This window comes from Ambystoma mexicanum, chromosome 3p, assembly GCF_040938575.1.
Source record: "Ambystoma mexicanum isolate Mex_15411 chromosome 3p, UKY_AmexF1_1, whole genome shotgun sequence".
NCBI classification, from domain to species: Eukaryota; Metazoa; Chordata; class Amphibia; order Caudata; family Ambystomatidae; genus Ambystoma; species Ambystoma mexicanum.
Window position 1 is genome coordinate 464,681,863 of NC_090925.1, and position 18,292 is coordinate 464,700,154.

The window sequence follows — 18,292 nt, forward strand, 5'->3', positions numbered from 1 at the left end:
TGCATAAATAGATCTTTAGACAAAAATAAATAATCAATGGTGCTTTCCGAAGCACCTCTTTGCCAGGTCGGTTTAGATGGTATATCGCCTGACAGGGAGCCATTCGCAATATGTAGATTCCAGTCTTTCATAAAATGTTGCCCTTTTATGGTTTCTTGGCAATTGCCATAGTAATTTGAAGTCATATTGTGCAAGTTAAAGTCACCAGCAATGATAGTGGCCATAATATTAGGTGCTTTAACTATCATTTCCAGAAGGCTGGACAGGTCTTTATAGAAAATATTATTGGCAATTGCGGCTTGATTCCTGTATCAATGGTTTAGGGCAATATCTACGTTGCCTCTTGAGATTTTAACCAGCTGCATGAAGTTATTTGGCAACGCCCATTCGTGTAGTATGAGACCTGTATTAATTTTAACCGCAACTAGTAGGCCTGCCATCAGCCGTCCCTTTGTTGATGCGATTGCTGGTATGTGGGCTACAGCATGGTTATCCCATATCAGAGTTCTCATCGTCCAGGTTTCCTGGAGGGCCACAATTTAAAAATCATTTATTGCATTATGCTGTTCGCTTTGTAAGTGCCTATGCCCTCTGGAATTCCAAGACGCCAATGAAACGTTATGTTTGATTGTTTCCGCAATGGTTATGCCTTGGGAGTCGATTTACAAAAAGGGCATTGACACTCTGGTTGTGGTTGTCTGGCTTGTTGCACTTGATTTTTTGATGATGTTTGATCATTGTCGATGTTCTGGTCCTTTCAGGATCTTGGGCCAGCAAGAAGCCCATTTCAAAGAGAGTCATTTTTGCTCGCCATAAAGTGTTTAATACTAGGCCAGATTTAATCCAAAGACACATGATTGAGAGATTACTATCACACAGAAATTCCACTTGGTCGATATCTGACGATGCAATATCTTCCAGTTCATGTAGTTCACTGAAGATGTTTAAGACGCTGGATCTGCACAGATCATATTTCGCGTATGGGGCATTGCGACACTTGAGTATAAGTGTGTGATAGTTTTGGAAGTTATTCTTTTTCGTTTCAATCTCTGGTTGCCTTACATTTCTGTTCTATATTGATTGCTCTGGTTTGCTAGAATTCCTTGCCTTGCAGATCCACGTTTCATTGTTCGAGCTGGTAAATTGTACTGCTCGTTATTTTGAATCGCGGTTTGTATCGAATTCGCTCTTGACGAGTGAATAACATTGTGTGTTTGTAAAGGATTTTCCTGGATTGTCTTCTTCACGGAATCTACTGTATTGCAGTTGTTTAGACATAAGGAGAGATATTCTTCGACTGCAGCTTTAATTTGGTCTGTGCGTTCTTTTATGTAGGTCTGGTCTGCTGCTTCTTGTGATGATACTTTTCGTAGAGTTGCGGCATTGGAGTTTGTACTTAACTTCTGATTAGCCGGTGCAGCAAGTGAGGCGGACTGAGCTTCCACCACTCCTTCTGAAAGAGCCACCAGGGCATTCAACGGTGAGTGGGCAGGCAGAGTACTTGTTGGAGATTGCACAGCTAGATTTGCAATTGATAAATCTCATGGGGCTCCATGGAGTTGGTTTGTTGTAGATGCAGATTGTGCTATAGCTGCAATGGGTATACTTACAAATGCTGTGGCTTGTGTTAAGTCTACTGTTGGGAGGCGGGTTTTCGCTTTTCCTAATCGTCTTGACTTGACAATGGGTTGACGTGGTTTGGATATTAGGTGTCTTGGATGGTTCGTTTGACGAGATCGTTTACTAAAGACGTTGTGCGTTTCCACAATAGTAGGTGAAAGAGGATTAGATGGTAACTTGTCAACACTGATCCACAATGAATTTGGCTCATTGTTAACTATGTCAGCACTTTCCACAGGTCGTATTATTTGGGGGAATGTTGGTAACGCCGTTATGAATTTACCCCGCTCGGAGGGTATTGCCTGGGGAAGTTCATTTTGTCAATTTCCATTTGGGTCTTTGTTCGAAGTGTAAGAACTCATCACGTTAGGATGTAATTCTATCCAATTGACAATTTTTTGAATTTGCATTGCTTTTTGGTTTAATTTCAGTTCAAGTGATTCGAACATCCTATGGAGGCTTTTAATCGTCGTGTTCACTGCTGTTAAAGTAATTTCTAACAAGCCATTGGTTGTTGTTACAGCCGATTGTTCAGTCGTTGTAAGACGATGCCTTGGGGTTGGCTGAATGAATGAGGCTGCAAGCGAAACACTGGAATCCATTGAACAAGGAGCGTGATAGTTAGGTGATATTGACACGGAAGATGAATTTAGATTCGTGATGCTTGCATGTATTGAAACGTTCGAAAAAACGTTGTCGTTTTCCATCGCTTCTGCCATGAATGATAATTGTGCCATCTGTTTTTGGTTGTTACAAGGAGATTTTACTGTTTGTAAAATAGTAGTGTCTGAAATGGTTTGATCGTTGCTTTGTTGTTCTTGTCTATTTTCTGGGTTAAGGGTAACGGTTTCTTCACCCCGCCGAGAAACAGGAACGGTCATCTGTTCATTACCCTTTGGCAAAGCACAAAAGGTACGTATTTCCTGATTGGGGTGTTGTACTCTTGCCACAGGTGTAAGTGTTATGGATTTGCGAGTAGCAACTCGTTTTACCCTCCCTCCGGATTTAGGGGGATTAACCGTCGGAGTCAAAGGGAGTTCGGGTAAGTCGGGCATATTGGATTTGAGCATATAAGTACGCATAAGCTGCAGTCAAAATTCCAATTACCCACTATACACCTGAAAACGTAGTTTTTACTTGTCTTATTACTCGCTATTAATTAAGACAAATTCAAAGGGTTACATGCACTAGATCTTGCGTTATTGATAGTGTTATTGATATCTCCTGCGATACAGCATACAGGAGAATGAATGTAAATGAATCTGACTGTGATTCTACGCCGCAACGCCGCAGCTCTGCGGCTAAGTGGCCAAGCGGTACTTGTAGGTACTTGCTACGGTGCGCGCGCCTTGCTGTTTTTATACACTCCTTGTAATGGGCGTACACGTACTTAAGAGCAGTGCATAAACAAGAGTAAATACAATAAATTAGAGCATGTAACAGTGTAATAGTGTAATAATATAGCTTAAACAGCTTGTGCAGAGGTTTTCACCTGATGGGCAATGCAGCCTTTACACAAGTTAAATCCTTAATTCAAGTGAACAGTCTTTTTCCATGGCAGGAGACAAGAGTCCAGCGGCCAAGCGGTACTTGTAGGTACTTGGTACAGTGCGCACGTGCGGTGCGCGCACCTTGCTGTTTTTATACACGCCTTGAAATGGGCGTACACGTAGTTAAGAGCAGTGCCTTTTTTAAATATCAGTATTCATAGATATGGTCGAACCAAAGGTCAGAGGGATGAGTGTTTCCGTACACTCTGCTCACATGTGTATTTAATCTTCATCTCTTCATCCTTGATCTTGCGGGTGTGGAGGGAGAGTTCGAACTGCTGTAGCCACAATTCCCACCGGAGGCCGGTGCAGGCACCAAATGGTTAAAATGGCTGCATGAACATGCCCTGCGTGGTATCCAACCACGTGCTGGTGTCTGGATTGCGGATATGGCCCTGCAATCTTTGCGGCGTCATGATGTCATCTGCCATGTTCCCTCTTGTCTTGCGCTAGTTCACTCAGGTCAGTGCAGCCTGGCTTGCGGGACCTGGGTCTTCGCGATATGGTGTGCGTTCCGTTTTACAAGTTGGGCCCCCCTTTGCTCCCTCTGCAAGCTGGGTGCGTTCCTGGGGCTATCTTGTTGTTTCAGTCCAGTGGCACCAGGAGTCAAGCAGCACACATGCAGGGGCGCACGTGGGGGGCGCTCTGGGTGCTGGCAGGTGGGACTGCGCTCCCCAGTCCTCGGCAGGATCTGCGGGTCTGGGCTATGGCCCTTGACACTGCTGTCAATGGAGGGGGTAAATGTTCTTAGTCTCTTTCCAGAAGCATCGGGGGGTGAGAGTGACTCAATGTGCTTCCTCCATCGCGGTGCATGTTTGTTTATGTTGTTTTTTTTTCCTTTTCCACTTGCTCCGTTGTATGTGGGCGTGTGGGGCTCGTGGCTGGGGCTCCCTCCACCTCTGGTCTGGCCATTAGCGGGGAGAATGCACGCAAGGCGCCGCACTTACTGCCCCGGGCCTCGCTGCCCAGCACAAGTATCTCACTTTGCTCCTGAAGAAGGGGGTGTGCCCCGAAACGCATAGAGCATCTGAGTTCATCACAAGAATATTACTTGGCTTTGACCATTGCAACTTATATCACGTATCATTGGTTTATTTGTCTTTGTTAAAAAAAAAAGAAATTCTCGTTTTATAAATGGCCTTACTCAAGTTATGTACTTTTCCATGTTAACCAGAGGTGTTGTAATAACGACAGTGCTAATAACTGTTTGTCCTGACTAAGTTTCATTTTTACCAGTAAAGATTTAAACTACAATTGACTGATTTTGTATCAGCTTTAATGGTGTGCAGGGGACGGTGAGTGTCTTTAGATTAAGACACTTTTTTCTGTTCATCGCAAGTATCTCAGCAGGACTGGGCTGCCGGGGGAGCGTGGCTGCCTGCTGCTTTTTCCTCTTTCAGGCGGGTTCACGAGGAATCCCGCCTTGTTGCCAGTGTAGTACGCTGGGGGCTTGGCCTGGCCGCATGGCGCGCTCAGCGCAGACAGAGATGCGGACACCGTGTGTGGGTGTGTGCCCGAGCAGGAACTGTCTTTTGGCGGGCTCCGCACTCTCTTGTATTTACTCGCAGTCACCTGGACATCACAGTATAGTGTTATGTCACGCAGGCCAAGCTGACCAAGGCTGGGGGCACCCAGCAACACACGGGCTGCGATCACACAGCAGCATTATGGGCAGGGATCACCCTGCTTATGTCGTGATCACCCAACATGACATCACGGCTGGGGGCACCCAGCAGATAGCTCCAGACTGGGAGCACCCAGTCACATACATGCCAACATTCCGAGGCACCTGGGAGGGAGATTTCTTCAGAGAAATCGGGAGAGAACAATTTCCCCATAGGAATGCAGCGGGGAAAGTACCATTTTAGGCAGGAGAACGTGAAAAACAGCAGTATTTTTCCCTGAAAAATTGTGAGTCTCCCGCCTAAATTGGGAGGGTTGGCATATATGCAGCCAGCACGTGAGCAAAAGGGCCCCTCCTAGGCCTGGGCCCACCCAGGCCTGCACAAGCAGGTGACAACGGCATTGCCTAGCAGGGGCATCGGCATCCCAAGGTAGAGTTGCCCAGCAGGGGCTCTACCAGCATGGCAGGCAACCATGAGGGACAGTGTTGCCCAGCAGGGGCACTGTCCCATACATGCCAACCCTCCCGATTTAGACGGGAGATTCCCGATTTTTTCATTAAAAGCAGTGCTATTTTTTTACTGTCTCCTGCCTAAAATAACAATATCCCCAATGCATTCCTATGGGGAAAATGCATTCTCCCGATTTCGGGCGTGCTGAAATATCCCTCTCAGGGACTTTGGAATGTTGGCATGTCTGCTGTCCTGGTGGAGAGCCCTGCAGGACAGGCCCTCTGTCAGCTACGCAGCACCACGATGGTGCTGCGCAATGAGGACACAGCACACCATGTTCAGTTGCTTTCAAGACTAATGAGCACATACATGCCAACATTCAGATGCACCTGGGAGGGAGATTTTCACAGGGAAATAGGGAGATGCATATTTCCCCATAGGAATGCATTGGAGCTACAGTTATTTTAGGCGGGAGACCGTGAAAAATAACAATTGTTTCACCTAAAAATTGGGAGGGTTGGCATGTATGTGAGCGGGAGGCCGCTCATTCCTTTTATTGAATTCCAGTCACGTGGTCCCTGCCATGAGACAGGAGCACAAGCCTGGGAGATACCAACCTCCCAGGAGGGGTGACCCATTACACGGCTCCTTTTCCATAGGGAACAAACAAATGACAAACATCACTGGACCTCCATGCCACTTACATTTATGCTCTGACAGTTACACACTTTGGAGGTGACAGGGTAGGTGGTACGCTTTGGGGTTTCATCACATTATCAAAGGACCCTTTATTATCCTGGGTGTGTGGGATATAAAGCCACTGAAAAACACTGATGACAGCCCTGTCACCACATAAAGCAATCCACACATACCAATGTTCACATCTTTATATCCCAAAGGATAAAGCATGGTGTACTAACATACAAAATGCTCTATCGAATAAAATCCTGTCCTTACAATGCAAAAGTGCAAAAAAAAGGCCTCACTACCACTCACTGACCAACAAACTAGTCAACCTTCGCTGACTAGGACAACCACACCCTTTAGATTCAAGACTATCTCCATGATTGAAACAGAAAAAATAATACTCTCCCTCAAACCTTGTAACTGTAAAGGCGACACGTGCCCAGCACAGATAACAAAGGATGCAGCTAGAGACCTAGCCCCTTTTATCTCCAAGTTGATAAACTCCTCAATTAAAACTAATACAGTACCGGCCAATCTTAAAGAATCCTGGGTTCTACCATTACTTAAAAAACAAACTCTGGACCCCTCTATCCCTACCAATTACAGACCCATCACCACTGTGCCATTTCTACTTAAAATTTTAGATAGAGCTGCTTACATACAAATTCAGGACTATCTAGAAGCCAACCACCTACTTGGCTCACGACAATCGGGCTTCCGCCCTCTCCATGGCACTGAAACAGCGCTGTTAGACCTTAAGATACAAATTGAAGAACTAAAGGATAATGGAAAAATAGCTTTGCTATTCCTACTGGACTTGTCGCAGCGTTCGACTCGGTGGACCATGCAGTGTTATGCAACCACCTCCAATCTGTCGCCAACTTCACCAAAGATGCTATAGCTTGAGTCCAATCCTTCTTAGCTAACCGGACCATGAGAGTCTTCTCTACTTCAGCCTCTGCCGACCCCATTAAAATAACCTGCGGGGTCCCACAAGGTTCCTGCGTCTCCCCTACTATGTATAATGTCTTCACCAAGCCTTGTTTGACAAGTTGGATAGACTGGGTGTCACCTACACTAATTATGCAGATGACACACAGATCCTCATACTCCTTTCGGGCAACTTCGAGATTGACTCAGCCTCGGTGAACAAAATATACACCCTCATTCAGGCATGGATAGCATCCCATGGCCTCTGCCTGAATGACTAAACAACGGAATTACTAATCTTAGGTTCTGAAGCTAATATCCATAAACTCAACCCAAACTACACATCCTTCAACATTGATAACAACCCTATCAAGGTGATGTCTGTAGTTAAAACTTTAGGATTCTACTTAGACTCCTCTCTCACTTTTAAAAAGCAAGTCAATTCCCTTGCCTCATCCACAACGTACACCTGCAAACTCATCAGAGCCTCCAGACCATACCTCTCGAGAGCGAGCTGCACCACACTAGCCAACACTCTTATCATGTCAAGTTTAGATTACTGTAATGCCCTGCACTCAGGAGTGACATTACATACCAGTGCACACCTATTCTAGGCCCCTCCCTTTTCTGTCCAGGTGTCCCAAATCTTGGTCCGAATAGAATCAAGATAACCACACTGCAATTGGCCATAACTGACATCTAGGCCCTTTGTACTTGTAAGCTATGCCTGGCAAGGCTGCTGTGCCCTCAATGTGAGCTTCTCTTCGCTTGCTAGGCACCCAAAAACCTAGGTGCTACCATTTTCTCTACTCAGCCTTAAATTGTGCATTCTCTCCCACCAGTTTTGTTTCCCATAGCTAGGTGTCACACATTTACGATTTCTTAAAGACCATCCTAGGCCCCCTCACTTACAAGCCATTCCCAAGCTAAGTACTACTACTGTGCCCTGTTAGCCAAGCTACAAGTGTTGCATAAACTAATCACTGTAGCTCAAACCGAGACCCTTCACCAACGATGGGTTCGGACAACCCAGCTCTCGCACCTAGCACGACACCCCATAACTTAGGTCGCTGCACTTTCGGTAGAGCCCCTACCCAAACACCCTCCCCCACTGCATGTGAACCTCCAGGTCTCTACCAATTCAACGGCTATTGAAGGCTCACACCTCCTAACACGCACTATTCCAAAGACCAAATAATGGACACACCCCACTAGGGAATGAGACAAGGAGATGGATTGCAAGTGAAACGAGTTTTATATAAGTAAGTTGTGCATGCAGAGAACTCTGCTGCCCTGAGAGCGCTCTACCAAACAATACACATCAGGACATTACAAGCCAAAATAACGTCATGAGTGACGCAAACTATAGGTACAAAACTCTGGGATACAATTGGTGAATAGAGTGATACATTACACATCTATATAGGATGATCACATTGAATTGGCTGTTGCTCGGGAGTTGGTTCCGTGGCACGTGTGTCAGCTGGGCTCATCCCATCGGTGTTAAGCTCATGCCAGCGGTGCACACATTCCTGACTCTCTGATCTAACACAAAATGGACAAATAGCCTCAGACAAATGGTACACATAAAAGTTCAACATTAATAAGGGGGCACTTTGAAGGCCCATAGGCAGATATACTGGCATTCTAACACTTGCACCCACGCGATTGTAAAATACATTGCCACAGAGCCAGGTGCCCATCTGGTGGGTTTATGATCTCCTGATGCCTCATGACACAAATGGACATGTGTTTGGAATGGGAGAGGATTTATTAGTGTAATAGATTAGGGCTATGGTGGGTGTCCTCGTTTGGTGCGGTTGTGGGCTCTGGTGTGTCGCGGTATCAAAGAACAGAGGGGCATGAGCTCCGTGGACTGTGGCTTGGTGGGGTGGGGTCGAGGGAGCACAGGCAGGTTAGTGGAGATGGATGTGTACGCAGGATGGGGCCTGCTCTGATCTCACAAGGCACAGTGAGCTCATCTGACCTAGGATGATACTAAATGTTACAACAATTAATGGCTGTATTTCTGTGAGAACGGGGCTTGTGTGGAACTGCCAGGAGGCAGAGGTGGCCTGGGCTCTCTGCGCGAGACACTGGGCATGGGAGAGGCAGTAATAAAGATCATTTCCGGGCCTAGTAAAAAGATGGTGTCTAGTGTGTCACAAAATGGAGTCTCTAAACATTAATAAATGTGTTGATATTTTTTTGCTCGTTGTTTAACGATTAGTATGTATTACAGGCAGGAGGGTGGGGACGTCTCCACCCTTAAGCACGCAAGTGATATATTCAGTGCAGGAATGGTGAGGAGGGAGTAAAAGACCACCTCTCCACCAACATTCCCCCTTTTGCTATTCCTAAAGTAACAAATACCCTCTGGTAAGTCTACGTTCCTCAGCCCTTTTTATTGCTTCATTCCAGGAAGCGGTACTCTTTATAGGCATCCATGCTCTACAGGCATTTCTTAGACTCTCCCCACATCTAGCATATTCCTCAGGGGTACAGGTCATGTAAATACTGTCTCTATTTCCATTTAAATCCACCCATACCTCCTTATAATTTTCAATGTCTAATGGTTTCTTAATGGTTGTGTGGTAATAATTATCTATTTCATCTCCTGGGTTATATATTGCACCCATGTAGTGTTTAGGCCGATCATTTTCACCAGTCTACACCTGGGCCTCTTTAGTGGTTACATTCCTTACTTTAGATAGTCTCTGGTTGCCGATTGTCACCATCATCATTGCACTGTTGGATACTGCCTTTGTGCAACACCTCAACCCTATTTGGCACACACAGAAAAATAGCAGGAGGAAGACAATGATGCAAACCAGCATCTTGGCTGCTATTCCAAGCCATGATGGTACCCAGCTAAATGCCATGGCGAGCCAGCTGTCGTCCTCAATACCACCTTGTTTCTTCATTCTTTCACCAAGCTCATGCACTGCAACTATGACGTGTGACAATGTCCCATTTTCAGCATCCATAAAGGGTACGAAGGTGCAGCAGGAACTTTCAATCTTTTTTCAAACACCTCCTTCCACGGCTGTGAGGAGGTCGAGCACATAACGATTCTGCATCGTCATCAGTCTCAGTGCTCTTAGTTCTACCTTGATAATGTTAAACCCCTCTCCAGTGTCAATTGCCAGCTGGATGAGCTCCCACCTAACAATCTGGAGCCATTTAGCATTTGCTCTTGTCTGGCTGCTTGGCACAAGTGATGCAAAACATTTCTCTGCTGAGCTGAACAGCTTGTATTAATCTGGTATTTGTGCAAGGAAATTGGATGAATCTTGAGATATGTAATTTGAATGTCTCTTTTTTCCTCCGTAAGCTGCCAGACCTTTCTTCTTCAGGGAATATTTGATAGATGGGGGGTTGTTCTTCAGTTGGCCGTGGTGCATGTGGTTCGCTTTGATGCACCACTCCCCCGTTTACATGCTCTTCAGGTATCCCCAGTAGTGCAGAATGTAGCGTTGTCAGGGTACAATAGCCTCTCCAAGATGGTGGGAGATGCATGTACGCCTGATTGCCACACACCCAATAAAAGTCCATTAAAGCAGCTGTTGATTTTTGCAGATCAGGGATAGCGAACGTCTTGTTACAATATATGTTAGACCCCATTATAGTTTTTCCTTCCCCATAGAAGCACAGTTCATAGGCATCCTCTTGTCGCACTTTGATGGGCTTTTCAAATGCTGTGACCCATGTCAGCTTGGATACATGTCTGGTCCACGTTTGAGCACACGTTTGGTCCATCCACTTCAGTTGCTCCTCTGCCCATCCTCGTAATGCTTCCACCTTGCACATGTAGGTTGACTGTAGTTTCTTGTTGTCAGCAAAACTGGTGCCTTCTATTGCTAGGACTGATTCCTTTAGACAGTTTGGTCCTTTGCAGGTTTTTTCGTCCAAGTGGCTGGAGTTGTAATTTTACTGTGTGGGCTTGGAATGAACCTTTAATGCGGCATAGTGCTAGATGAAGGAGACATTGAGCTTCCACTATTGGTACGTCTTGGGGTTCTAAAATATTTGGTGTGCCAAAGGTGTGAGGAATCAAGGAACACACATAACAACTTCAATTTGTGGCTCTTTTACCATTTGTACTCATGTCAGAGTACCAACTATTAGACTGACCAGGGTGGCAGATATCATCGATTGTATCTAACCCTAAACCATGATAGGCATCATACCAGTGCTTGTTGGCCTCTCTTTTCTGCCTTGGATAATGTAAAAGGGATTTTTTTTCTTTAATACAAATCTTACACATTTCATTAATGCTACATAGCGATCCTTGAACATTTGCAGGCATTTCACTATACATAGGAAATATTCTAACAGTTACATCAATATAATTTTATTATATATATAATGTAGGCCGGTAAGATAGCTCAGTAGGTTGAGCGCTCGCTGCTGTGATCTGAGTGTGATCTGCAGGTCGCAGGTTCGAATCCCGGCAAGGCCAACTCAGCCTTTCATCCTTCCGAGGTGGATAAATGAGTCCCAATTTCGTTTGGGTGATATTGTATGTAAATATGTGCTATGTAAAGTGGTTTGGATTAAGGCGCTATATAAATAACACATCATTATCCTAATTTCTGCTTACGTATTGTTGGTACATTTCAGGGGCACCATAGTAAGAGAATCTTGCATTCACCAGTGGAGTTTGGGGTACATACTCAAGTTCACTAGAGGATGAGGGAGTATTAATAACATGTTGTTGGAAATCTAGTGAAGCGGTAAACATAAATTTGGTTTGCGGTACTGTGTTTTCCTTTTGCCATTGGCTGGTATTGTCACTGTTCATAGGCAATTTGGGAGAAAGGTTTGCTATAGTAACGTTTTTATATAGTGTTGTTAATTTATGGGATACCTTATTCCCATTTCTCCAGTTCACTCCCACCCCCCTTCTTTTATATGGGTCCCCCAGATAAAAGATCCCACCCAGTATGCGAGTAGTATCAAAATAATTAGTGTAAATAACAAAGAAATACATTTCAATGCACACTTGAAGCGATAAGAAGGCATACCATTATTTGTAACCCTACCGCTTACTAACTCATTGTTTGCATTTGCTGGTTGTTCCATCATCATGGCACCTAAGAGACAGAAAAATAAAAAGCGGGTTGGGTGTTAATACATACGCAGATGGGACAAGGCAGAAGTGAGGAAAAGCGTGTGAATTAAGTAAGGTCCGTAGTGAACATATGAGAGACAGATGCGGTGGTAATACAATACTATACTACCCATTGTGTACTGTTTTTTCAGTTTTCACTACCTTTTTATCGCATTACCTGAAGAAGGTATGGTGAGAGTGAGAGAGATGGAGAGAGAGAAAGATGATAGGATAGAGCTGAAGACAGTATAGAACGAAATACATAGGGCCCGATTCATGGAATTAATTACGCCGAAAAAGGGGGACTTGTGTGCAAAAATGTGCGCAAATCGCCCGTTTGTCGATTCATGGAACACAATGCGCTGGGCTTACCATAAACCTGTGAGGAATCCGCGCAGGTCCAACACGTCACTGTTACACTAAGTACGCATTGTGCAAGACTCCTAGCGAAGGGGCGTACCGTCTTGCACAGTCACCTAAAAAGGGGGTGGAACAAGTGGAATGGGGAACAACAAGGGAACATGTGGGTGTAACGAGTGAAATACCACAGTAAAATCCTCGCAACTCCCATATGCGCGCTAACAACCCGTACTCATGGAATTGAACAGGACCCTCCGGTGCGCGGAAAAAGACGCACACATCCGGAAACACGTCCGCCACGCGAAAGCTGGCGTAAGCGTCACCGTGCACCAAAACAAATACATAAAAATGCTGCACGAACAACCAATGCGCGTCCACAGCTACGATAAATGTACCATTTCTCGCAGCAGTGTTCGTGGGACACCGCAGGAGGAGGAGGATGGCCAGGACCCGCATTTATCTACCCAGGACCAGGCTTTTTGGGATGCCTGATGACCAGGTCTATGGCAGGAATAGGTTTCCACCTCATTTCATATAAGACCTGGTAAGGGAGTGGGAGGATGACCTTACAGTACCCACCCTGTGCTCCCAAGCACTGAGCCCCTTGGAAAAGGTGCTCAATGTACTGCATTTTATGGCCACTGGTTCATTTCAGCAGACAACTGCCATAGTTGAGGGCATTTCACAGCCCACGCAGTCACGCTGCCTACACCAAGTGTTGGCAATCATGACTGCACTCCCCTAAGTCTGCAGGCACATCTACATACCCAGAACACCGGCAGAAAGGCATGCCGTGGTCCAGGACTTTTACGGGGTGGCACACTTCCCTAAAGTGCTTGGTGCCATGGATTGCACCCACGTGGCTCTACGTCCACCTAGGGCCACAGAGCACATCTATCACAATTGCAAGCACTGGCATTCCATCAACGTGCAGGTTGTATGTGATGCCAAGGGAATCATTACTTCTGTATATGCAAACTATCCAGGGTCCACCCATGATAGTTTCATATTCAGAATGTCACCCCTACACCAGGGCCCTGGTAGCTGGGAGACATGGGAACACATGGCTCATTGGTGAGTAGAAATGCCCCTGTACATGCATGCATGTCACACACACACAAAAGCACACAACTGACAAATATTTTCACCTCTACAGGGGACAGTGCCTACCCTCTGAGCACCTACATGATGACGCCAATACGGAACCCTGCCACACCACCCTAGGTAAGATACAACGCAGCCCATATTGCAACTCGGGCCATAGTGGAGCACACATTCGGAGTGCTCAAGTCACGCTTACGCTCCCTTGACCACTCTGGTGGTGAGCTTCTATATGCACCAGAACATGGTGGTGCCCCCACACACCCAACCACATGCACCCCGCTGCGCATGGGAGGGCAAAGGGCACATGGCTAGGCTGCCCGTACCCAGCCTGTGGCCACATTTTTCACCTAAAATCCAACCCCTGCGGAGTGCACACAGCACTGGCACATTCCAGGTGCCATTCAATGATGACAAAGGGACAATCATCTGTGCCCACCAAACCACCCTGAGAATGTGTCCTTGGAAAAGCTACATTGTGTGCATCCCTTAAAACTTAAACTAATTCAATCTGGTGTGTACAAAAGGAACACATAGAAGAGGGAGTATACCACTAACACCATGTCAAAGTACACACCTAAATGCCTGTGTGTCACATAAACCCTCCCACACATCATGTAAAATTATCGCCACGCCATGGCATGCAATGTTCAAAGAGATACATAAATGGTCAACACATAACACTACTGTGACAAAGGGCCTCATTACACGGACGGCGGTGGACCAAGGTGCTATTAGCACCTTGGTCCATGCCGGTAAAATACCGACACCGCTTTGGTGGAAAGGGGAATCACCGCCCTATTCCAAGGTTGGTGGGGCGGTAATTCCCCCTTCCCCCATTGCCCTTCCCCATTCCCATTATGCCCTATAGGGCATAATGGGAATGGGGAAGGTGCTAATTAGGGCACCGCAAATTGCGGTACTGTAATTAGCTCCCTGGTCCCTTTGCGGGTTGGTTTTTAACGCCTGCAAAAAGTCTTGAAACCAGCAAAGGGACCTCGTAGTAAGGCGGTAAGGGTTAACGGTCACCGGTACCATTAACAGTGACCGTTGACCCTTGCCGCCGTCCGTGTAATGAGGCCCAAAGTGCTCAATGATGTATGGAACAAGTTGAGAAATAACACACGCTCATACATCAAAACAATAATGTTGACAGAACAGCAATTGGCTAGTACAACATACCACAAACAGTGGACCTAACAGTGAATCTGTCTGACAGTGACTCACCATATTTACACAAGTGCCTCAGTGGGTTGTAACTTGCACAGGGCACCCAGGTAGGATTTGTGTGGCTCTGCTAATTTAAGGGGGGAGGTAGGCGCATACAGCAGGAAGTCAAACAATAATTGAGATCGTTCAGAACAACGGAACAGGAACAAAGGATGGATCCCAATCTCCAACTAAAAAGGGATGGTAACCATTCACTGGCCAAACAATGATGAATCCCACTAGGGGTGTATACACAGTTTGCACTCGAGACTGAACACAGATATAAGGGAAGCCCAATGCCTCTGTGTAAATTACTTTTACAGGCACCACTCCTTGCAAGCCCATGGAAAGGGGAAGCAGAAGTGGCTTCTGTGTCTGGACCCTAATGCACAAACAAGGAGTGTACTAACACGAGACAAGCCGGTATGGGTCCAGCCGGAACCTACAGTGGATGCCCTCAGATGGATCAGAATGCAACACACTGTTACATAAATTCACAATAGATACATTCACAATAGACCACAGGTAAAACAAGGGAAGGGAAGGAGCAGAGATTGCCTGCTGGGAACCCCAGCAGCCTAACTCTGAACAAAGGAATAACAGATGCACAAGTGAGGACATAAGAACGGCAAGTAAAATAAATAGGGTAAAATAGGTCACCAAGGTTCAGAAGGGGAAAAACAAGTAAAGGAAAATCAAAAATGTCCATGGGGGACCGTGGGCATGGGTGGGCCACCCAGGAGGGTGGAGAGGCAGGGTGCAAGTCAATACCCACATGCGTGGATGTCGAGAAAAAAAAACTCCTCCATGAGTGTCACACCACTTACTCGGAGACTGGGTTTTTCCATTGCCTCCCGACCTGTATCTTCCTGGTGGGTCTACCCGCACTTTCGCGCTTGGGGTTCTGCGTACCAGGTTGTTTTGCGGTTCTGTGGTCGCGCTCTCCTGCGCATGTGCGGGCGACCGTGTTCCTCCTTCCGCGCTTGCGCGGTTTGCTTGGCACTTGGAGCGGCTGAATCTTGCTCTTCAAGCCTCGTTCTGTGGACACCAGCACCTGGGAATGACACGGCTTGCGTTCCAAGCCTCCCAAGTGCTGGTAGTCCTATAAAAGGGGCAGAAGAAATCAACTAGTCGCGTCTCAATGCGGTTATTTTTCTGATCGTGTCTTCGCTCCTGACCCTTTGCCAGCCTTGGTCCTGTTCCTGCCTTGTTTTCTCCTCTTGGTTTCTGTCCAGTGGGTCCCTGCCTTTAGTTCTAGGTCAGGGTTCCTGTCCAGTGGTCCCTGCCTTGTGCTCCTGATTTTTGGGGTTCCTTCTCTTCCTGTTCCTTGGAGTTGGAGCCTTCCGGTTCCCATCCCTTCCCTTGTCCCCTTTGCTGCCCTGGGTTGCCATCAGTCCAAGTATCCTTCCTCTGGACTTTGTTTTAGGGCTTCGTGCCTCTGTGTCTCTGTCTGGCTCCTCTTCACACCTGCCTACAGCCCTGCCTGAGAGACTCTGAATCTTCTACTACTCCTGCCGGCATATTCCATCTATCCTGTGCTTCGAGATTCAACAGCAACTACTAGTGCAGTCGGATCATCTACCAGATCCTACCACATCTTCTATTGGACTGCCTATACGCAATGCTTCCCCTGCCAATACTTGCACTGTCCTGACATCATGTAAATCAGGGGAGAGCGCATCGTGACGTTGGGAGCTGGTTCACCTTCAGCCCGGTGTCTATTCAGGGTTGGAGTCAGGCCGGTTCTCTGCGTCATCACTTCGTCAATGTTTCAGCAGACAATCTGGCAGCCAATCCAAGATCTTCGACCAGACAAACTTGTACGCAGCACCCCCGAGATACATACCTTAACAGATTGAGACATCTGCCTTCATATTCCGAGATGGAGGAAGATCAAGATCTTCAAAATGAGCTACGGGCCCTTAGAGCAGAAATGACTGTGTTACACCAGGAAAATCAGGCATTACAACAATTGGTGACACAGGGGGCCGGGGGAGTCTCACAAGCAGAAAGTACAATGGCTCATACTGCACCGATCAAGTTTGATGGGGATCCGCAACGTGTGGCTGAATTCTGCAATCATTGCCGGATTCATTTTCTTTCTCTTCAGATCCACTTATTTCAACAACGACAAGGCCAAGATTGGATACATCCTGGGCAGTCCAGCAGGAAACGCTCTTGCCTGGGCTACACCCCTGGTCGCTACAAACAACCCCATTCTAAATAATTTTGTGGCCTTTGAAAAGGCCTACCTGGAGGTTTTCCAAACTCCCAATTTGGCCTCGGCGGCACAAAATCAACTAATGGACATCAAACGGAGAAACACAGACATAATCGCTTACATAAGTCGTTTCCGTCAACTAGCAACCGACTCACAATTGCCAGAAATAACCCAGAAAACACTGTTTCGCCGTGGTCTCAGAGAGGAGTATAAGGACGAGTTGCTACATATTCCTGAGCCTGATACCTTTCAACGTCTCATTGAACAGGTACTCCGGAAAGACCAGAGATTGGCGGAACGAAGAGCTAAGAGACATTGGTTTGAGAGATTGAACCCCAGAATTTCAAGTGTTCCCACCAGTACGTTTGGATCCATGGATCCCGGTCCAGAACCTATGCAGTTAGGTGCTATAAGGGGCCCTTTTTCAGAAGAAGAGAAGAAACACAGGAGAAATCTACGGTTGTGTCCATACTGTGGGGCTGCTGGCCATTATCTGAGCACTTGTCCCCTTCGTCCCCCAAAGACGGCGGGAAACTAGAGGGCTTGTCATGTACTGGAAGGGCAACAACAGGTCCTACCATGCTTTCGGACCTTTCCATTTCTTGTTCCGTGTACTATCCCATGCAACCAGCCATTTTAATGACTCTGAAGATCCAATTAAACTGGCTTGACAGGTCCCTGGATGTTCATGGTCTGTTGGATTGTGGGGCCTCTGGGAATTATATTGATGAAGTGTTTGCAGCTACAAATGAAATACCATTGTTTTCCAGAAGCACTGCTTTACCCGTAGAGGTCATCGATGGGACACCCTTGTCTTCAGGTCTCATACGTTTGCACACAGTGGGATTGTTTCTTCAGGTTGCGGAACACAAGGAACGGACTGCTCTTGATGTGATGAAATCTCCCACATATCAAGTGGTTCTGGGGTTACCCTGGCTTTTGCATCATAATCCAGCAATCAATTGGGAAACTCGTACCTTGACATTTACCTCTGCATTTTGTCTTAAGCATTGCGGTTTGCCTGGCCTGTCTCAAGATTCCATCACTTCTACTTCCCTTGAATCCAGCAGCAATATGTCTGGCCTGTGTTCTGTATCTAAAGTCCCGCAGGCATATGCTATCAACACATATTTTCTGAGCCAGGAGACATACCCTTGCCAACCCACCGTTCTTTTGATTTTTCTATCGACCTGATCCCTGGCGCTGAGATGCCCCATAGGAAGGTGTATGCTTTGACCCAGACCGAAAGACAAGTTCTACAGGACTACCTGGCTGAATGCATGAAGAAAGGATACATTGTGCACTCCAAATCTCCTTCAGGGTTTCCATTGTTTTTTGTCAAAAAGAAAGAGGGAACTTTACATCCATGTATTGACAACCGGCAACTGAACGACATCACCTTGAAGGACCGGTACCGTTGCCTTTG